The 22,976-nt window shown below is 43.8% G+C and overlaps 1 protein-coding gene across 2 annotated transcripts in view; it reads left to right on the forward strand.

The window, feature by feature from the left end:
• SSBP4 (single stranded DNA binding protein 4) overlaps positions 1-22,976 on the forward strand; it is a 532,613-nt gene that overhangs the window by 241,969 nt on the left and 267,668 nt on the right. The window lies entirely within an intron of this gene.

Raw genomic sequence — 22,976 nt, forward strand, 5'->3', positions numbered from 1 at the left:
TCCAATGGCAAGGCTCCGTTTACGGAGCCAGCCAATCAAGGACGAGGGCCGAACAAAAGCCACACTACTCTTCTCAACAGGATTTCGCCTGCGCGGAAAAGCTGCGCAGAGCGCAGCTTCCGCTAGGCAAAACCTAAAAACTGAGACTGGCAGAAGGCAAGAATTTGTTTTGAGTTTTATTTAAAGGGGTAATATCTGTTCTTACCCTACCAGTTGTGATGGATAGTTCTCATCTTTAAAATATAAATATATATATATATATATATATACACACACACACACACATGAGTAGAGTGGAATGTGTTACCATTGTTGAGGATAAAAAGGAGCCATGACTCATGAGAGGCGGAGCTTCCAGCATCCCCTCCCCCTTTCCTCCACATTGGTAATAAATAGCCCATTGCACCCTGCGTAGCTGTATGTATGGGAACTGCCATGGCATTATTAAAGCGCTTTTGTTTAAAACCTAGCTTTTTAACCAAAACCAGGATGCAAGGGGTTACATTTGCGCAGTATGGTATCCTTTTGAAGAGGCCTCCCATTGGTTGGGCCGTCGTTTTCCTGTGTCAAGTAACTGTAACATGCAGTGTTTACCAGGACGATGCAGCATGGAGGACAAACTAAATAATGCAGAAAGCTTATTTTACTTATGCAGCACATTCTTTGGAAGATTTATTTACATCCATTTGAGGTGGGAACAAACTTTCTTGTGAAATTTGCAAATTATGTAACAAATGCTGTAAATTCATAATTATGCGGTAAATACTGTAGCCACAAAATCACTTTCCCTCACCAATGTCCAAAGTGTTCTGAACAAGGTATTAATAAAAAGTAAATACAACCTAAACATTCTAATCCAATCAGTGCTCATTGTTAGCTTCACTTTTAGAAGACCGCTTTTCATAGTCTAGGAGTGAGTACACAAACTGTGATTGACCTCACAAGAAAGGTTGTAATAGTTAATCGATAAGATCATGACTGTATTGGTGCCATGTGAGAAGTATGTTTATTTCTTATAAGACTCCAAGTATATATTGTTAATTTTATGTTTGTAGCGTGCGGCTCCTGAAGAAGGCCGAGATTGGACAAAATGCATTGAGTGTAAAATGACAAATAAGTAGTTGCGTATTCGACACATATGTTAGAGACAATAAGGAGAGAAGAAAGACTGTGCCACACCAGATTAGTAATAGTGAATGGGCTAAAAACAGAAGCAAAAGATTGATAGGAAGATTAGAGATTACACTTCAGGGAAGTAAAGAGTAAGTCTTGCAAGCACAGCCCTTGAGGCTGCATCAGTACTCACCTACAGGACACATTCACAGCAGCTTTTAGAAGTTTGCTGAAGAGCATGCGCACAACAGTCAGAAATTGGCAGAAGCGGACAGTTCCTAAGTAGCACATGGAAAAAATAGAAACCAACAGTGCTCTGTTGGCAAGGTAATTAACAAGCAGAGCCCAGCAGTCACAAGAAGTGGAGTGTGGAGACCTCCAATGGCAACTCAAGAAATCATGTTATTACATGCCCAGGGAACTCACAAACTCTGAAGATTGACAACTGTTTACAAGACTCTCAGAAATAAAGAGTTGCGCCTGCTGGAGAGCACTGGGTCCACAATCAGAGTTGTGTTCAGGGAGCAGCTTCAGTAGTTGTCGCATGGACGCAGACGGTTGTGAGTGACTTGACTGCTTGACCACACGTATTTAACTTCCACTCACCACCTCAACCAGTATCAGCCCAGCCGTCTGCGCCATGTGGGTAAACCTAACTGACGGCCTGACTAAGGCATTGCAGGACTTAATACATCTATTATGTCTATGGCACTACAGACATAAAAGAAACACTATCATTTACATTCATTTTATCTACAATTCTAGTAGTAAGGGCATTTACTTAATTGTATGTGTTAAGCAATTTTTTTGAGAGGGTGCAATTATTAAATGCAAAATTGATCTGCACCTGTTCTCAGGCTACTCTGAATTTTAGTTACCCACAAATATTCCTATATTCAGGGTGGTAGGTGTGTGACCCGAAAATTCATAGGTATGGTTTATATTCTATGCCTATTTGTAGAAAATACTGACTGTGAGCAGGCTGGACAAAATGATGAACAGAAAGAATAAAACTAGTCAACAGGAAGTATAAAGACAGTCGGCAGGAACTATAAGACACTGAACAGGAAATACAAGGATAGTTTACAAGAAATGCAAGGATGGGGAAACATAAAATACAAAGGCAGTGAGCAGGCAGAACAAAGAGATTGAACAGGAAGTGCAATCATTATGGGCAGACAATGCAATAAGGATAAACCAGACTAGGAATGCAATGATGGTAAATAGGAAGTTAAAAAAAATTGGTGAATAGTTAGTGCAAAAATTCAAAGATATTGTAGAGGATTTAGAAAGATAATTAATACCACAAGAGAACCTAAAAGACTGTGCTTTGTACTTTCATAGCTTGGTAGTAGGAAGTATACATTGCATTGAAAATACCTTGCAAGACGACAGAGTTCTTCAGGTGGAAGTAGCAGAACTTGTTGAAAGCCATAATATGCATCGTAGAATGCACCAGGGATGAATTTCCTTCCGGGGTTCTTCTATTTCTCTTGAGCTGACGCAGGCCGAGAGTTATAAAGAAACCCATCTTGGGAGCATCAGCGTTGATCCAATATCACGTTGGTATCCATTTCAGGTGTGGACGGTCAAACAGGGTGAATTTCAGGATACATGGGGGCTGTTTTGTGTCAGGGAGGTGGTTTCCTACCGCTCGCCCTGCCTGTAAGGCTCGCCGCTGTCCCCTGGAGCTGGATTGACTATGTATAGCCTGTGAGAGTGGGACTCGTGCTAGCAGTTAAATATATGAACCAGGGGCCCAATATCTTATGGTAAAAAGTGATTTTTAATGTATTTAGGCCGAATAATGTTGTAATGTCTGGAATCATATAGTCTACCAATGAGCCAGCAGTTGGCGAGGATTGCTATTTCTTCCTATAACTAATAATCATTTGAATTTTTTTGACATAGCGCTTCCATTCCACTGGGATCTGCAAGCACTAAAGATAATACGCAACTCATTGGTGCGCCCTTTATCTACTTTGAATTATGAAATGGTGAAGTGGCCCTGCTCTGATTCAAAACATTGATTTCCAGTAAATACACAGTTCTCTGCAGCATGCGCACCAGTCCAATGAACTTATCTAACGAGCTTTCTAAAAACCTTTCATTCCTAAAAGTCTAGATCGTGGACAATCTGTCATTTTTAATACTTGTTGGGATTACTGAGGAAGAAAACGGTTGACAAGAGCAAAAGTGTTGTGGGGGGTCGAGGGGGGGCTTCATAGCAAGTTAAGCTCGAAGAAGCACAACATAAAGTGGCTCCTTTTGCATTAAAAAAACAAATGTTTTCTTTGAGAGGTTTTCTTTAAAGAGAATTAAAATGTATATCAACGAAAAAAAAACCTTGATGTTGATATATATATGCATGTACAGAACATGAAAAGACAAAGCTATAAAATATCTGCACGGTGTAGGAGATTGTGTATCATTAATTCGCGGTTTTCACCAAAGTTTAAAGGAAGGAAAATTCATACTGTGCTTTTCAATCCCCTCATACATAAGATGGGGTCTTTAAAATTGAAATCGAACTTGTGGACTTGAAGGACCAATTTCTTGCTAGGTATTTTGTAAACTCAAGGCATTTTTTTGCCGAGTCTGGTTGGTTTGTGGTAGTGTCTTCCGGGAGATCAAGCTTTTGGAGAAGCATCCACCTCCTTAAGAGACCGGGTGAAATTTGGGATTCGCAGTGGCTAGCTCTACAGCAAAATAAATCGTCAATTGCGATTAGGAGTATACAAAGTTCTTGGAAGTTTAATAAAAGTAGCCAAGCTGAACGAAAGTGGAAATGTGTTTATTGATCTAACGCTAGTGCATGAGACAAACATTGTGTAATTCCACTGTATATCGAAAAGGTAGGAGAAGTGACATCACTATCCGTTTCCTCATGAGGAGATGACATCACAGGAAGTGACTTGTATGGTCCATTATCCCTCATCACAGAGGTTAGGTTCAATTGTGCTGAATTCGCTACCTGGGTTGATCTGGCATCAAACTGTAAACATTTGTTTGACAGAATCCTTATGACCCCTTCATCTGGCCGCAATTAATGCGATCTGTGAGTTTCTCTATAAGGAACCTTCTTGGCTCAAGAAGAGTATAGCCTCCATTTTACAGAGCGATGTGAGCAAGCGGCAGACATTTTTACGCGTACCATTCTTTAGAGCCTGCCTCATCTTGGAAATGTGTGTATTGCAAAGCAGGTTTTGTAGCACAAAACATGCCCTGAAGGGCTTCCAGACCAAGGCTGCCTTTCACAGAACACCCTATGGACTTGTGCTCCAGGGCCCCAATGCCCAAGGGCGCTTCACGGTCCACGGGGAGGCAGAGGTCTGACCCAGGACTCCGTAGACAACTGTGGCCTCAAGCGCAGGCTCTTTTTGCATCTCTAGAGGGCAGGAGTTTCAGAGATGGGGGTCCCAAGAGTCTTCCACAGATAGAATTAAATAGTTTATTGAGATAATGTTCCCACTAGTGTGATTTTTAGGTGCCTGGAATTGTTATTATTCTTTTTATTGCTATCATTTTGTTGTTTATATCTACTATTGCAAATAATATTAATGTCTTGTCAGTAATAATAGTGCTAATAATAATATTAATATGAACATCAGTGAATCCAACTCAAAGATCCTGGTTCGCCTGAATATCACTGATCCCCACTGCGCCTTGAAGACTACTTGTTCTCATAAAAGCACGTAGCAGATCCAACATAAAATGTGGTACTTGCTATAAGATTTACTCTGAAGTAACATGTTCCTGAATCTCTGCCAACTTTTCTCATGCTATACTTAAGAGGACTTCATTGACTGATACACCGGCCACTAGATTTCACATACCTCAAATCACATGCGTTCTGCCATGTGCCCCGCAGGGACGCACATCCTTCTGTGGTACATGTGGGAACAGAATCTTTAATTGTATGAGTGACGTGCTCACGGTTCCACCACCCGACTCAATTATATCAGTTATGCCGCTGGCTTCCATTAGCCGGATTGTGGTGAGCGAGCCAGGTCGGTTCTCCATTGCTCCACCAGCCGCCTAAGTGTGACCCAAGCGTCTAATTCCTTCCACAAAGTGCAAAGGAGTCTGTTGGTGGAGACCCTTTTAAGGGAATAGAAAGGAATCGCTTGCATACTGAGGCGCACTTACATTAAAAATACATAAGTCCTGCCAGCGAGCGTACTCCGGCATTACCCTGTGTGAGATTTACAGAAAGGAGACAGTGCAATCTTGCTAAATACACTTGTCTTAACCCACAATGTATTTATTAGTCTTACATACGAGAAGCATGGCACATGGTGCAAATCCGGGCCTGGAGCGAAGTCCCGGGGAGTTTATAAAGTCTTAAAGTCATGGTAGTGCAACCTGCCATGCCAACTGTCCTTCTAGGAGTTTTTCCTCTCTCTCATACATATCTAGAGAATTTAGTAAAATCTTTTTTTTTCCAGAATGCAGAATAAGAAGCAATGTCTAGGGTAATGATGGTAGACACTTTCACTTCCACAAACTTGAGGCGTTAGACCTTGCTCTGATCCCTGTAACACATCTGCGTAACACTGTCTACTGAAACCCTCAACATTTACTGCAAGGGTCTCCGGCTCCATCTTCCTTTGCCCTTCTTTGTCTCATTCCTCAGCTACCCAGCCTGCTCATAACAAACTCCCTGCAACTTCTCAATCAATCTTACTCAACAGCCCTCAAAAGAGGGCAGAGTGTTTACTTGCTCCTCAGTGTATTTGACTTGGAGTGATATGGTGCAATTTGGTTGGTCAGAATCACATTGCTTTTGGTCAATGCCAAAGTCAGGATAAAAACCGATAGTTCTTAGTAATGGTAGGCAGCCCGAGCCCGTGGCATAATTTACTCTCCAGACAAAAGCTTTGGTCTTCTTGTCTTCATATCTTACACCACAAGACTTTTCCACCAAGAAGCCTGCTTGCCTAGTTCTTCTGGAAGGCATCCAAAATAAAGAACCATGGGCAGCACAAATTGTATTGGGAGGAGCAGGCCGAGAAATTGGCTACATTTATTTAAAGGATTCAGTTAAATTGGTGGGTCGTTGATAACAGTATTTATGTGCCCGGGCGAGGGATTATTGGCCCTTGCTCAATTTCAGATTTGTTATTCAGATGACTTAACAGGTAAACTCTTAGGGACTGATTCACAAAGAAATCAGCAAATCTGCCAAATAAAGACAAATGCTTATGAGTTTTGTAAACTTACTCTTTTCTGCACAGCTCCCACAAATTCCCATGGTTTTCAAAGGTAACTGTACAAAAATCATTGTTTCCATAGATTTGCCTAACTGTACACTGGTTAGAATTAAGATCTTAATTTAATATATTGATTGACTGATTAATAGCATTTATTTTGTACATCTTTTCCACAAGTCTCTGCCACATTTACATGTGAGAAAATCACTTCCACCTTCACGCCTTGAAAATATAATTGGTCCCCAAAAAATTCTAGAGCATTTTTTTACCACTAAAGATTTTGTGAACAAGTACATTGTGGATAAGGGTGAATAGCTGCAAAATGTTGACCTTGTTGTAGGGATCTCTACGTTCTACTCTCCTGAGGATGACTGGCAGTCATGACTACCATTCTCTAGAAGAAAGGAGTTTCTTTCTCCATTGGGGTTGGTGTCCTCTTCAGATATACCCTCTCCACTGGATAGAGTGTTCTGGATGATTTATATTACGTCATGGCTCACCTGACATTAGGAGCCAGTTTGGGTTGGCCCGCCTTTCTTCTTTCCATGTCTGCGTCTCCTTCTGAGGTGTACCTTTGATTTGGGCAAAACAACAGTTGATGGACAGAATGCAGAACAATGTCATACATTCACCCCAGTACAGAGATCTGGGCCTAGATCCATCGTTTTTTGCACTCCACACCACCCCAGTTCAGACATGGCCATATGCAAATCAGCCTTGACCCTGTGCTTCATGGGAACAGTCCAGCCCGAACTGCCAAGCCATGTCTTTCCTGGACCGGAATCAAGCATCCTAGGACCGGTTTCTGGCTATCAGCCGTCTTCAGCCAGGATAGCTTGACTCCAGTGGCGTGGAGAGCACAGGACTCACTTCTGAGCATACCCGTCCCACTCGGGGTGACAAATGCAAAACAACAGTTGATGGACAGAATGCAGAACAATGTCATACATTCACCCCAGTACAGAGATCTGGGCCTAAATCCATCGTTTTTTTGCACTCCACACCACCCCAGTTTAGACATGGCCATATGCAAATCAGCCTTGACCCTGTGCCTCATGGGAACAGTCCAGCCCTAACTGCCAAGCCATGTCTTTTCTGGACCAGAATCAAGCATCCTAGGACCGGTTTCTGGCTATCAGCTGTCTTCAGCCAGGATAGCTTGACTCCAGTGGTGTGGAGAGCATGGGACTCACGTCTGAGCATACCCATCCCACTCAGGATGACAAATGCAAAACAACAGTTTATGGACAGAATGCAGAACAATGTCATACATTCACCCCAGTACAGAGATCTGGGCCTAAATCAATCGTTTTTTTGCACTCCACACCACCCCAGTTCAGACATGGCCATATGCAAATCAGCCTTGAGCCTGTGCCTCATGGGAAGAGTCCAGCCCGAACTGCCAAGCCATGTCTTTCAATTGTTGTTTTTGCACATACCTTTGATTTGGGCCTCATCCAGACCAGGCAGCTGGTAGTTCCCGCCCACCTAGGAAGGTACCCTGGTTAGTTACTAGGTTCTCTCCCCTCTGAAAGATAACACGAGCTGCCTGCACCAGAGGGAAGGGTGTGTTTCTTCGAGTGGGGGGACGAATCTTCGCCATCTGGTAGGGGCAATGAGTCTAGGCTGCCATCATCCCAAAGGGGCAAACAAGGCTGGATTTTGAAAATTCTGGTAGAGAGGTGCAGACTGATGAACTGAGAAGGATGATGGATGCCTCCATCAGGAGGTAGACTCCCCCGGAGTGCACAGTCACCACTTGAAGAGTCACACTTTTCCACCGGTCATTCTGTCTAGCAAACGCTAGAATCCCTGGATCAACAGGGGAGTTCCTTGTATATATGATCTGGAATGAGACGATCCGAGCTGGAGTCACCCACAACAATGGGAAGTTATCAAATTAAGGAAAGAAAAAATGGATAGATTGAATGCTTGAACTAACACTCCTTTACCCTGTGACTTTTTACCTCCCCTATAGTACTATTAAAAGATAACATCTAACCTTAAGCAATTTACTTTTCTTCATTGTTGTCCTGCAGAGAAGTAACCCAGTAAATAGCAGGCCGCGTCCATTCTGCAGAGAACACAGTAGGTACCCCTATGCATGTTTTGTCGTTACTGGATCCCAGCGGCGACAGCTAGGGTAACATATGGGGGGACACCTTAGTCACCTTCAGAGACTCAATGAGTGTGCCGGCCATACCATGCACTGGGTACGATGGAACGAATTCCACTACCTAACTTAAGGCAAACATATGCCAGTGTCTCAAACCCATGTTTCCATGTGGCAGTACATGGAGTCCTCAGTTGATTTGAAGGATCAAACACAAGAGAGCAGGTTACCACCCGTAAGTCGGCATTCTCTTTAGTCCCGTCCTGGTCGCTCAATAATTTCCCGGTCGTTGGAGTTAGCGGGTCTCGCGGCACACCTGTGATGTGCTGTAACCGTAAGGTAAAGCTCTCCCTGCTGTGTACTCAGACCTAATTGCGGAGCCCCAAAAGTGCTTTAGTGTTGTTTGAGAACATTGGCGGGTGCCGTGGAATAAATGCGTTGACTGGTGGCCTGTGATGCGGTGCAAGTATTAGGCCTCATGGTAGGATAGATTTCGCTGGAGATCTGTGATGCCAGGCCTCACATATACCCTCATTTTGTTTTAGACTATATCTATCTATCTATCTATCTATCTATCTATCTATCTATCTATCTATCTATCTATCTATCTCTCGGTTAGGGGCTGACAGTGTGGTATATTAAAACCCGACAAGGGATTAGAGATTGTGTATAGTACCAGGTACGGCTGACCTTAAGGACATTGATGCCCTAGGTGAAAACGGCCACAGACGTAGCCCCTTTCTATCAAATGTGCAACCAGTCACAAACGGCAAACACAAACAAATACAAGCCCATTTTAACCCATTGTATGTCACATCCATCTGCTTCACAGTTAGGTAAATACTTGCATTCAAAACTCACCCCAGCTGAAAACATTTTAAAACAAATGGCAAAATACCTTGGCAATAACATTTGAAATATGCACTTTTCACTGTCACGGAGTGAATGAAAAAACATTGTTTGTTTCTTTTCTTAACCTTTTTGCCGCGGCGGACATTCCGCCAGGGTGTGGCCGAATACGACGCATGCGCAGATCGACGCACAAGCCCACCGTGACGTCGGACGGCAGGGGGCCTTGTGACACATCGAAAAGGTTAAGGGAACGGTTTTTACTGTTGAGAGTTAAGGATGGCAGGCTTGGCTATTTGATTTGAAAGAAATGATCACCTCTGCCTGATCTTTGAGAAGCAGACCCCCTGGCAATAAAGGAATCAAGCTGTGGTCTAAGAGTTTATGTTGTTATGTTATGTTAATGGGAGTTTTAGAGCGCACGCTCACCAACAGGTTTCTTGGCGCTGGGCGATGCTCTGGTTTCTCTGGCTACAAATATCTTGAGCCCTTATCTCCTGCTGCCTCCGGCAGTTGCCTGGGTTTGGAAAATTATGGGGTCGGATAATATAGGTCTTATAGAAGCCTCTGATTAGAAGGGTCCCTATTGGCGGCTCAGGAGTTAAATGTGTCCTTAGCCCACTTCTAGCGAAGAAAGAGGGGTGTAGAGGCCTTGTGGCATTTCACATAACGGCCTCCTGAAAAATGTGGAGAGTGCCACTCAGGTTCCCATATCTCACAGGTATTCATCGGTCATGACTGATTGGGGGCCCTCTGAGGGGTTTGGTGGCCCCCGAAATGTTGAGCTTCTCCTGAGCTCCTGAGGCCTGCATTACGCCCCTGTGGGTGTGATTCTGTAGGTGTCAGTAAGTCATACTATAAACTTGTTGGCCTCCACTGGATTGCCCTGCCCTGAATTGTCATGCGAGGAGAGTCCGGAGCATGGAAATGCAAAAATAACCCTGAGAAATCCCCCTTTGTGCGCCAGGGAGATATTTTTCTGAAAAGTAAAATGAATGTAGAGTGGGCCAAACAACACAAAAACGCTTGGAGAGCCACTCAGCATCTCAGTGACACACGTACATCCACTGTACTGGTGTCAGCACTTTCATCACAGATCCCCGCACCCACAGGCAGAGACCAATAATTATGACTGGAGGACCTCCACTGCGGTAGTGGAGACCTGGGCCTCCACCGTGGTAGTGGAGACCTGGGCCTCCACCGATCTATCGGGCTGGCTGGCACCCAGAAGGGCCACTATGGCCTAATAAAGGCCAACAACAGAGGACCTGCTGGAGGAGTCACACCTGCCGGGGGCCCTCTAGGCGACTGGGGTCTGTCAAACCGAAGCGTCACCTGTTGGCTCTGTTAGTCTGGCACTGAAAACAGGACTAGTGCCTATGGCTTGTAAGGTTTTGATCGCTGAGCTCCCAAGATGATGTAATTGACATTGCGTCCACCACAAACTGAATGGTGTCTTGGCACTTGAATAACTTAAATATCCAAACATCTAATGTACACTTTAAAAAAGTAATGAAAATACTATCCAATATTTTAATTCCCATCTTTGAATTCCAGCTATTTTGGCCAGCTCGGCCTGTTCAACGGGAAGATGTGGTCTAGGCGCTGCGTTGCTGACTTCCTGTCCAGGGTGTCATCCCAGCTTCAGACCTTTACCAAATAAAATTGTGATCACGTGTTTGTGGGCAGTTTGCTAAATAGAACTTTAAACTAAGCAAGAAATACTCTGGTTACTACTGGAATTACAAAAAGAAAACTATGTAACATCCACTCATAGCAAACTTTTTGGCAACTCAGACCTATTGTCTGTCAAGCACATTAACTTAGGCTTACACTAAATTAAATCCTCCAGATAAAATAATTTTTTATTAGAGTTGCACGTTTTTACTGTTTGGCACCGGTTAGATACATACAAAATCGCTCAATTTATACAGAATAATTAAACTTAAGCGAATTGCGCTTTGAAGATTTGAATGTGAACTTCAGTGCACCTATTCCGACACAAACTGGTTTATCTAAGAGGCACATGAATGATAAAAGTTTTAAAAAAGGCATGGGTTTAAAAGTTGACTGCCTTACTCTTCACCGGATTTCGATTGGCTGCAGTGCTCACGCCCCACCCCTTTATCAAATAAACACCTCTCCCGCTCACGGTGAAAGGAGGCCAAATATTCTTCGGCTCCAACAGAAGGAATTGTAACAAAACGAGGTGAGAAATCGTCGAATGGGCCTCGATTCAATACCTCCTTCCCAGGGTAGCGAGAATTAATGGCTGTTCCTGCACATCTGAAATTACTTTAGCTTTTGCCTAATACCACCTTTGTATTCAGTTGCCACCTACCTGTTATTTGTAGTCACAAAGAGGCTTTTATTCCAGTTTGGACGCCAGCTTTGAATGGGTGCCACTTTCCCCTGGTGCACCCATTGTGTTTCGCTCTGAAAGAAACCGGGAAACGACATCATATGCTAATGCGCAAGTGCCTCTGAAAGATGATAGGGATTTCTGTTTTTTTTTTTTATTATTTTAAGATTTTATGAAGTATTCACAATAGGGCATATTGGAAACTTACAGCAGAGAGCTTGTTTCTGAAAACTGTGTGGTCTGGGCACCTGCGGGCGAAGATTGCTTGGTTTCAGGTGGTGCCATAATAAAAAGAACGAAGCTTGGCCTTGAGCCGGGGAGCGCCTTGGGTGGGCTTTGGTATGGCCGCCCTCCCAAGAGGACCACCATGGTTTGTGGAAGGTGTAATGCTTCTGGCAGCTGAATGGGATTCCTAGGCCTGATTTGTGTCACTTCAATCTCAGGGATTTCTCTCTGGTTATTAAATGACCATCACGTTCACCAGATTCACACTGAAGGGTGTCAGACCACATGTCCTGCAGATTCACAGTATTAATATCTTTCTATGGGAAGTGTTAGCTCTCTAGTGGTGACCTTCAGCTAATTTGTATGTATGTCTGTTCTGTTTTTCAACCCATGGGATGTGTACCACCTTGATGTATGCATTTTTTTGCCTAAAAGCGTTAAAGCAGGCCTAAATCAAAACAGAAAATACAGTAGAGGAAGGTGGAACGAAAGGAACATGCAGCTATGCTCCTTGTACCACTTTCTATCTGCTGCAGCCAGGGCACAAGTCGTAAAAAAAGAAGTGGCGGGACGCTGTCACTGGAAGTGACGTCACGACAGGAAGTGACTTCACGAAAGGTGGCTCTGATCTCGTCCCAGAGAGGCTAGAGAGTAAAGTCCAGCTGTTTGGTAGGGGGGACGGCGTCCCCCCCCGGTAAAATAAGTGGGGGGATGGCCTCCACCCGCGTGGTACCCCGACTCGAGCCCTGGCCGCAGCACCCTAGATGCTAGACGCATACATTTATTTGAAGAAAAAAAAATATATCTTCGTGGTCAACGCGCAGAGTGGCCTTTTATTAGAACCACTGTCTGGCCTACTGGCTTTGCCAATACCTGTTTGCTGACCTACTGTGCATGCTTTGCCATTCCTGCAACCTGTATACAATCTGTGTGTTCCATGTATCAAACTCCATAAGACTTACTGACAAAGTGGCAGCCCATCCCCATCCCTGCAGGGCATTGAGGTCAGGAATAAGATTATGCCCTCTCTGCAGGTTTGAATGTGACATGGAGGGGATGCGGTAAGGGATTGGATCGAATCAAGTTTCCCAACCGTGGATCCCAACCAGATAGGTCTCCTTGCTCCTGTAGAGTTTGTGGGGTTAGGTTGGCATCACAAAGCGTCAGTTTAGTGGTTGTTTTTGTGCATCAGGGGTCCGTGCAGGCAGTCTTGCTTGTGAATTCAGTGATCGGGGTTCTGGACATACCGGAATGAGGAGGCAGCAGTGATCACTCAGACATCTTTCAAATTGTCAGCGTGAGATGTGATTTTGAAGGCCCCAGCCTTCTTTGTTCTTCCAGAAGTCTTTTTTTGCAAACTATTAATCCTTTTCACTTTTAACTGTATATGTTCATGTTTTTGCCTTTAGTGAAAGGTTTACAGTTCTTAAACGGGTGCAAATAAATCTCTTGGGGATTTGTAAATATTCGTCACCTCCAATCATCTACCTGAACCTCATAGTAAAACCTTCCCCGAGATGATAAATCTCTTCAAATGACCAAAAAGATGCCTTACAGATGTCACAGAACATCTAAATAAACTTAACATGAATTCCGCGTAATCCTGGCCTAGCCAAATGTTGCTTCTGCACACGCCCGCCTTCCACCGAGTTGCTTCCGTGACCCATGTTGCAAACGCCAACCAGCAAAATTGCCATGGGATAAAATAGTATTCACAGATGTGAGTCCTCCCTGGAGATTGTCCAGCTCACGTCATGTGAAGTGGAAAGGGTTCTGCACAGTGGTGATGATAACTTTTGTTTTATATAGCGCCTCGCAGTGCACTGTGTAAGCGCTATAAATAAAAGCTGTTACTATTAGTAAATCTATTGATACCCATTTCCAGCTGATTGGTATTGCATAGGTATGGTGATGTTACCACATGAGGCCCTAATTAACAGCTGCAATATCGGTTCTGTGTATATCGTGGTGGGATGCCTCCAGTCTAGGTATGCTGGTGTCTCCAGGTCCGGGATTACTACATTTACAAATCTAGTCGGAGTAGTCCTGGGTCTGCAAAATCTGGACCTAGGAATTCAGAACCCAGAAACACCAGGAGTGAATGTGCGCCAGGTAAAACCAGTGCAGTGAGATGGGACAGGGCTACGGACCAGAGCGCCGGACGACCCCTGCAGTGCCGCAGTGGTACCACCAAATATATAGGGAGCGCTCTAGCAGGCAAAAGTCTAGATTGAAAAGCTACTTGTGTTGTTTGTGCAATTTAGCCCACAAATGCTTGTAAGGCCAGCTCAGGTGCTCGACTGCCAGCTAGTGGGGGTGCAAACTTACTGCAAACGACCAAAGAATTTGCCATTTAAAGTTTGGTGTTAGCCAATACCTTTTGATTTTTAGGACTGGTATTAACCAATATCTTTTGATTTTTAGTAAAATTATATATACTTGTAGGCGTCTTCAATCCAGCCCTCTTTCTCCATTGGCCAGTTGTCATTCTCGTTGTTTTTCCGCCCACTTCAGCATGCAGCATGTGCCGTGGGACCGCCCACTCCAGCCATTGACTAACAATATCACTGTAAGTGATGGCTCTTTCACAAGGACCACATCCACACACAAAGTAGTTCCTTTAAATGTCAGGGATTGCTATGGCAATGAGTGTTTCTTGAGACCCAAAAATTGTTTTGCTTTTAGCCACTTGTGTTTTTATTTTATGTATTGTTGATGACCCCACAGCGCATCCAATAACATTTTACAAAATGCATGATGAACAAATTATTGACAAAGCGAAATGTCTGCCAGCTTACGCCTGGCCTACTGGTTTTGCCAGTGCTCGTTTCCTGTTATGAGGTGCACTCCAAGAGACAAAATTTGAGTCTGAGAATGTACTCAAGCTGTGCAAGCAACGCACACCACAAATGATTGTTGGGCCAGCACAAGGGCTGGGATGTGGGTCTAGTGTGGAAGAGGCTAGGCCTGAAGCAGGGCTGCCTTAAGAGTCGAGCGAAACACTTGTGACTGAACAAGAACAGAGTGTACATTGAAAGAGAGCTCTGTCAAGCTGCAAAAATGCATTGTTTGTCCCTACAGCTGAAAACAATTACCATATACCCTAAAACGGAGATAACACAGGCAGGCCAGGCCAGGCCAAACATGTGGTTCTCCTTCTCAGTTACATGTGTCTCATTGCTGGACCTGGAAACCCTGCCAAAGGGGGTAGAAGTTAACTCTTCAGGATCTGTACAGCCTGATGCAAGCCTGACTCAAAGGGCATCCTTAAGATGCTGGGTGAGACTGGGTGAGACTGGAACTGGGGATACCTCCGGTGTCAGTGCGCTTTATAAATGCAGCCTAACATTAACATTAACATTAACATTAACATAGGCCGGTATTAGTCGTACTTGGTCCTTACGGCTCATTGTTGGGCATTAAAGTTGGGCACGTTTGATTCTTTGGAAAGCTTGTTGAACCTTCTGCCAGCATTTTGATTTTTGAGAGCCGGGAGCAATTTATCTGCCATTTGGCAAAAGGAAACTGAGGAGTATGGCACTGCACCTCGTTCCCCTCAAACGACTAGTGGCATGTTTTGCTACTCATAAATAGAAATTTAGTCTTAAAACAGGCAGATATTGGTACACAGAATTCTGCCGGGTTATCTTGCTCAGTATTTGAATACCACATTGCTTACCGCTTGGCGATTTGTTGAAGACTTTGGCTTCCTAGTTGTGCGTCATCCAGTGATGCTCCTCCTCTGCTGAAATCCTTCTAGAATTACAAATTGATATTGTCGCGTGGTTCCGAGGTTGCCTGGTTACCCTTCTGGAGATGTTCCTTAGGGGAGGTGTACCGATAGGAATATTGAATGCGTAGTGGTTTTCAGTGGAGGGTCAGGTCTTACGGCACTCTGCCAAACCTGTGTCTGCTTTCGTTTGCCCAATCCGGGCAAGGTTCTAATTGTCTTATTGCTGGTGGCGGTTGTTATGTTCATGTAATAGATACATGCGCCTTAAGGCAGTGGCAGTATTGTGGCACTTTTACAAATGTCTTTACTCTCGAGGGAAGGATACTTACGAGTTAAGATATGTTGTCCAAAGGTCCTGGATAGTTGTTTCGATGTTTATTTGAGATGTGCAGTGCCTGTTCTTACTCAGTTGATTTAGAACGTGTGTCTTGTCCCAATATTTTGCTTACGATAATGCCCTTACTGGGGTCTTAGTTTAGCCCCTTACATCTTTGAAATAGAGTTTTCTGTTTTAGGTTCCTTTGGTTGCTCTGAATTAGGAATTTAGAATTGCAGGACCGCTGGGCCACTTAAGAAACTTTTACAGGCTTGTCGTCCAGTGCGATAAAGAGTTGGCCAAGTTCCATGGCCAAAGTGTGTGGATGGAGTGAGGGGCAATGGATGGTTTCCCATCAAACTCTGCCCTTTGTCTGTCATTGATAAAATGGAGACAACTTTGATGACTCGCCCTTTGGCTGGAGACCCTCTTGTGTTCAAGAGAACCAACCACAGCTCAAAGACTGAAAAGATCTGAGTGTCAATTCAAGGTCAATTAGATCCCCAGAGTTAAGGGCGATTTTCAGAACAATCTAGAAGCCCCCCCCCCCTTCAAAGTTGTTCAGGAAGACACTCTGCAGTTCAGATTTACTGGCTTTGGTTTTATTCAAATTATATTGGAGGTGTGAGATTTTAAAGTGATGGATCATGTATGTTTTGAAGAACCTGAATAGAAGGAATGAAACCTTATTAAAATAATATATCTAAGGGTTAAGGCAATACAAATGATGGTTGATAGCCTCACTTTAAATCTGTGATTTAAACCGAAGTGCAAGTGATAGTACTGGCCGAAATGCCATAGATCTTTTAATACATCCTGATGAAGGCATAAAGTGATTACTAGCCAAAACTGCATGATCAAAGTTGATGATATGTGAACAGCATTTGAAATAACACTATACATGGACATAGACTCTCAATTCAGTTCAAGCCTCACATCAAAACTGGAGAATTTGTAATACTGAATTATGGTATGAGTCCATATTCTGGAAATATCAAGCCAATCTAGGCTTAAGAACTCCCTGATAGCATGGCTAGCTTTTTTTTTAAATTAAATTATTTTGAAAGTGTGAGACTTTATAACTATGGATTCTGTATATTTTGATGAAACTAAATTCAAGGAATGAAAGCTTATTAAAATAATATATGTCTTAAGGGTTTGAACAAAGTTCACAGTAAATGGGATTTAATAAATGAAGTAATTTAAGACATCATTTGTTTCGGAGAGGCATCATTTGTGATATTTAAGATAAAAGCAGTTTGCTCCAATAGTGCTCATGCCCACTGGAAGCTGAGCGCACATTGCACACCTCTTTTAGATTGATTGACAATATCACCAGGTGGTAATTGCTTGTGCAAACACGTGCAAGAGGTAGTAATGCATGTAAAATGGATGCAATTATGTTTTGTGTCAATCCTCCTTTATTTGCATGTGTAGAGGTGTTATTCTGGTGCAAAACCACAAGTGAAACCAGGGGGCAGAAATGTTATCTGTGCTCTGATGTTTTTGCATGGGTTAACACGTGTCGGTCTATAAGGCCACGCTCACAGAATCATGACACCCTTCTTCAGGCTCATTGGTGTAATGCGAGTTTCATGATTTGCGATTAATGTACTTCAGGCACTCACCGTCACCAACAACATTGGTTCTAAAGTGTGGTAAGGAATAAATGGAGATAAACAACCGTCCTAATTGCGCTATAAAAGAACACAGCAGCCTTTTCTCAGTAGATTTCAGCACGGGATCCTGAAAATTAGGCATGAAATGTTCAAGGACTGAAACAGATGTTCCCATCAGAAAGACAATGAACTAAGCATAAATTGTGCATTGTTTATACATTTAAAGTTAATGGGCTCGATTTATAAAGATTTTGCTGCGCACCAGCCAGGCTCAGGGACAGGGAAGGTTTCTAAACTGAGGAATTGTGAAAATAGGGTTTGATTCTCAAAGGCAGATCCACTGTAATTGTGGCTGGGGAGGAGTCACTTGAGTAGTGAAAATTCTGCAAAGTCAGTGTATGTTTCGAAGTCGTGACACACAAAGGGTAAGCGCTTGGTGTGTAGGCCGCATGTCATGGGCCCTTGTGCGAGGGAGGAAATGGGTCCCACTGGCTACTATTTGAACTGTGAAATACAGCAATAATCGTGGTTCAGTGGCGTAACAAAATTTGAGAGGGTCCCCTGCAAATAACATGGAGGGGGCGCGCCATGCGCCTGACCCAGTCAGAAGCTTTGAGGCCAGGGACCCGCCACCCGTGCACAGTTCGGGAGTGGTCCAGTGGAGCTCGTGTTCCCCCGTGCGGCGGGAGAGCTATTGTTACGCCACTGTTCAGTGAGCACTGGAGCAACTGACCCTGTTGCCCCAATGAAACCTACGCTCATGTGAGGGAGGTGTGGTCAGGGAAATGCAATGCAAATGAGGTGAAAATGTATGCACCTGTGCAGGGCTTTCTCCACACTTATCTGTGCTTCTAAGCTCGCACTTAAACAGTCCAGGTGTAGGTGTTGTGCAAAGTGACTGCATATCGCTAGTCAGACCGCCGCAGTGCCCTAAGGGCTGTTCTGCATTACAGTTGTTAGCCAGTGTGTCATGGGCCCCAGTGCAAGGAAGGATGTGGGCCTCCTGGCCGCTGTTTGAACAGAGAAATACAGCACTCAGGGGTCAGTGGGCCCTTCAGGCCTCTGACCCCCGGTGCCACTGCACCCATGGAGGCTATGGGCGGTCTGTACTGTATAGTGCTTTCATTTGTATAGCGCTTTGTTCTACTGACGAGGCCTGGAAGTGTCTTTGAGGGTGGGTCGCGAGCTAGCCGTTTGGTTATGGTTGAATGAATAAGTGTGGCCAGCGTGGGAGGAGTGTGTGCTGACCAGAGGGTTGCACTGATGCAACACCCTTCTCACTTCACTTCAAAAAACCTCTGCACTGAGTGGTCAGACATCTCTGCGCCTTTAACCGTCCGCTTTATGTGCACGATGAAACAAAACGTTTACTGAACCTGAAGCAGTGCTTATTTTGTGCCGGTGGTTTCCTGTGCTTGGCACCCGCACTTAATTGTCAGAACCAGCTCTAGTGGCAGGCCACCACATGGCGGCGCTGTCTTTTTCATTTTGAGATGAGCACAACATCCTTGTTTATTAAGTCAATATACATTGAAAATGAATAATACCAGCCTCTCATGCCATTATTATAGCTTTAGAAGCTCACGAAAGTCCCACTTATTGTGCAGCGCTTTGAAACCTGCCCGACTCAAGTCTGTGCTATTGGAAACACATGAAAATACATAAACAGATGTAAATATCATACTTCTAGGCTTATCATTTCAGAATATTACTGACAACTAATGTGTTTGGGCAGGACTTTTGAGTTTTTATTTTGAAATAGTCTTAAATCACAACAACGTGGTAGATTTCGCCGCAGAGATTTGGGAGGGATGTAGTTGCAAAGAGTATCTACATGTTTGGTGCATATGATTTGGGGTCATTAGACTACATGTTTGCAGCCGAGACAACCACGGCGGTCCCCGAGTTTCCATATACAAATAGAATGTCTTTAAAGTGACCCCCTGCTGCCTACTGGACCAAACATCAACCATTTGTACCTGGTTAACTGGAATTTCCACCAGGGAACAGCTGAGATAGGGGCATAGTTATCAGCAGTGCAGCAGGTGTAGTGGCACCGAGGACCAGGGGCCTCAACAACTCACTGTACCCCAATTGTAGCTGTGCATGCCAAGAACACAAACAAGCATTGGTAAAATCTGTACATTTGTGGTAGAAAGCTACATTTTTTTTACTGGTATGAAGATACAAATACAGGCCAGGCTGGTACAATAGTGGTAAAATACTGGCCAGGCGTCAACCCTATCAAAGCCATTCCAGTGTAGCCAATGGTTCCTTCCCGGCCTCGATGGCACTAAGAGAATCCCGGACACCAGGAAGGCAGGATGGTGAGTGTTTAACCGACGCACATGGTGGTTGAGGGGTGAGTCACAGGCTGGGGTCACCAGAGCTGACAGGGCTTTGATGTAAGGTGGATGTGCGTCACTTCCTGTCACATGGAGGACTGGGGTTTTAGAGAAGGAGTCCGGAGGTGGACGGGCATCAACGCAATGACGCGTATAGGACACCGCATATGTGCAGAAAAGCTTTATGTACTATAACCATAACCAGGGCACAGGAAATGTGCAGCAGGGATTGATAAATTATGCGGTAAAAATATGCCAATGATGAGGCATAATGCAGCACATTTTGTGATAGTGTCAGTTCATTATTTTGTCCTCTTTACACGTTGTCAATTTTAGACAAAGGTACCACATTAACAGTACTAGTTTAACACCCAAAATACAGCAAATATGCAGCTGGAAGGTGAACAGTCAATCTTTGTAAAGCGCTTTCCGTTGCAAGGCAACATGTGTCGCCGCATTTTTAGTAACCTTTGATCTGTTTGAGATCGAAACCATTTATTATTTTAAATTTGAAACTTGTGCAGCAGATGATGGCTTACGGGGCCAATGCAGTAAATTCATAACCACGCAAAAAGCACCATGGATGCAGAATCGCATAATTCCTGTGGCCCTGCCTATAACAACATAAGTGCCCCAGTAGTGAATTGGAGGATTCACCAACTTGAGAGTGTGAACTCACACTTACTAGAGGACACAGCCTGGCATCCTCTGGTATTTAAAGCACTTCTATCGTCCCCCTCATCCAGACCAATGGTTTCAAGATGGCAGTCACATTACCATTGATTTGGCACTGTTTGTCCTATTTATGTAAGACTTTTCGTCAGTGCGGTGATGCTCTTGCCGGGATCCCAGCGCTTTTCCAAGATGGAATATTTATCTCTGAGACATATAAGAGCTGAGGGGGCGTGGTTACACAGTGTCACATTTATACCTGAATTTGCAACTATAGTTTGTGTACAACTTTTGTCGCAGGACCACCTTGGCTCTTAAATTAAACCTGTCCTAGGTTTGGCATGTCAATAAACCTCTTTCTAGAGAGGTGTGTGTGTGTATAGGAATATATAAGACAATTTCTAACTTTTATTCTCATCACAAACATGAGTCTGCTGTTTAAAGATGATCATGTCTCAAAGACCTTCAACAATAACAACTACCTCTTGACCTTTCTACAGTTCTTCAGAGTGGAGTCATCTGCAGAGCCCTTTGTTTTTCTCCGATTATTGCAGAATAGATGTATGTATATGGTATTTCTGTAGCGAGAATCTGACCAAAAGGCAGGGGGCGCTGTACAGGGTCAAAGACGAGCATAAAGTCAACGAGTGGTAGGTGAGGAAGCTGAGCTATGGACGGTTAACGCATTGTAATGTAGTGTTGTTTAAAGAGGTGAATCTGCAACTCTTTCCTAAAGGGGAGCAGTGTTGGGGTGGTCCTCATGGGTTTAAGCAATGCTGTTCCATTTCCTGTCTTGTATGTTTCTTTATTACAGTTCGTAGTCTGCAGTCGGATGGTGTCGTGGCTGTGGGTGTGCTACAAACCACCAGAGATGCTGAGCTTGTCTACAAGATAACTAGGCGTGTTGCTCGTGATGGCTTTGTGAATGATGCAGCTGGTTTTGAAGATGATGTGACTGGCAAGGGGAGCCATTGGATTTCCATCAGGATGAGGGTGACGTGGTCATAGTTTTTCACTCTGTGTCTGCGTGTTGAGTCTGGGAAGCCATGATCTTAATAGCAGTTCTGAAGACGCTTTCTAGAAGAAACAGTTCCACATTCTTTAGAACAGAGAACTGGTTCAATGCGGCTTTTGTTTTTGTCAATTTATAAGCACCAAGGTTCATGCCGTTGAGCCAGGTTTGTGCTGTTTCTTGTTTGTTGTACTCGGCAAATAACCAGAATTCTGTGTTGGTTGCTCCGAGCTTCGTGTGAGCTGTAGGCATCCAGGTCTGGATGATGTGCAAGCAGTGTTTGAGGCATTCTGTATCTGAGGCAGAGAAGACTTCAAGCAGAGTTGTTTCATCAGCATATTGGTGACCCAAGATGAGGTTTAGACCATGAATGCACCTATTGTGGACATCTTCAGTCTGACTGCAAGTGAGGGGCTCCTTGGAGTAGTTCTTATCCAGTGGTCCCACTAACCTGGTGTCTCACGTGGCCAACTGTGCGTGCCCAGAACAGAAACAAGCTTTAGTAAAATTTGTAGATTTGGTAGATTTGACTTTGGCACGGTTGTGTGCTCGTTACTTAAAATATATATATATTATAGCAATGCCACAAAAAAAGATGCAGAAAAGACGCCACTGCATAAATGTGGCGCTAATATGGTTGCAATACAAATTTATATAATAAAAATTAATACGTCTAACCTAGAATTTTAATAAAAGAGTAAGATGCTTCCTCGCAGGCAGGTGTACTTACAAAAGGTTTAGAAACCATTTGTAGTTTAAAGCACATCACAGGAAAATATAGGCAAAAAAAGTACTTTTGGCTTTGTAACTTCAAGGCATAGTTGAAACACAGAAGATTGGATAAAAAAAATAAGGAAGGATAAAGACTTGCAAAAAGGCATTGGTAAAATAAAGTTTTGGTGCCCCAGCGCTGGCACTGAATTACACTTCTTTTTAGTCAGATATGCAAATATAATCAGGAAAAATGCCATCACTCATGGTGCAAGAAGTGCCCAAGGGTAAGGGTGCAAAGTCCTCATGTCAAGATTCTGTTCTTTGTGCTTAGACATCTCAGACTCACTTAACCATGAGTTGGGCATCCTATCCCAAAGGGTGCGTGGTGGTGTTTCCTTGTTTGCATGGGTCCGCGTCCCAATGCAAATGATGGAACAGCCTCTTTTGAATGTACATCCTTTGCACTAGGGCGTCATAAGCCTTATTTCACCATAAGCATTGCTGACCATTCTGTGATCGAAAGTTGCATCTCTTCAGGTGCCTAAGGACCTGAGCAAGAGCAGGTGCCGAAGCGGCTCCGCTTTTCTAGGCCATCTAAATGGTTTGTGGAGGTTGTGGCTTTGCCTTTTAGACCGCCACTCATGTACTATCATATGCTTATCTACAAAGAGAAGCTGGTGAGTTAATCAT

This window comes from Lissotriton vulgaris, chromosome 12 (assembly GCF_964263255.1).
Source record: "Lissotriton vulgaris chromosome 12, aLisVul1.2, whole genome shotgun sequence".
Taxonomy (NCBI): domain Eukaryota; kingdom Metazoa; phylum Chordata; class Amphibia; order Caudata; family Salamandridae; genus Lissotriton; species Lissotriton vulgaris.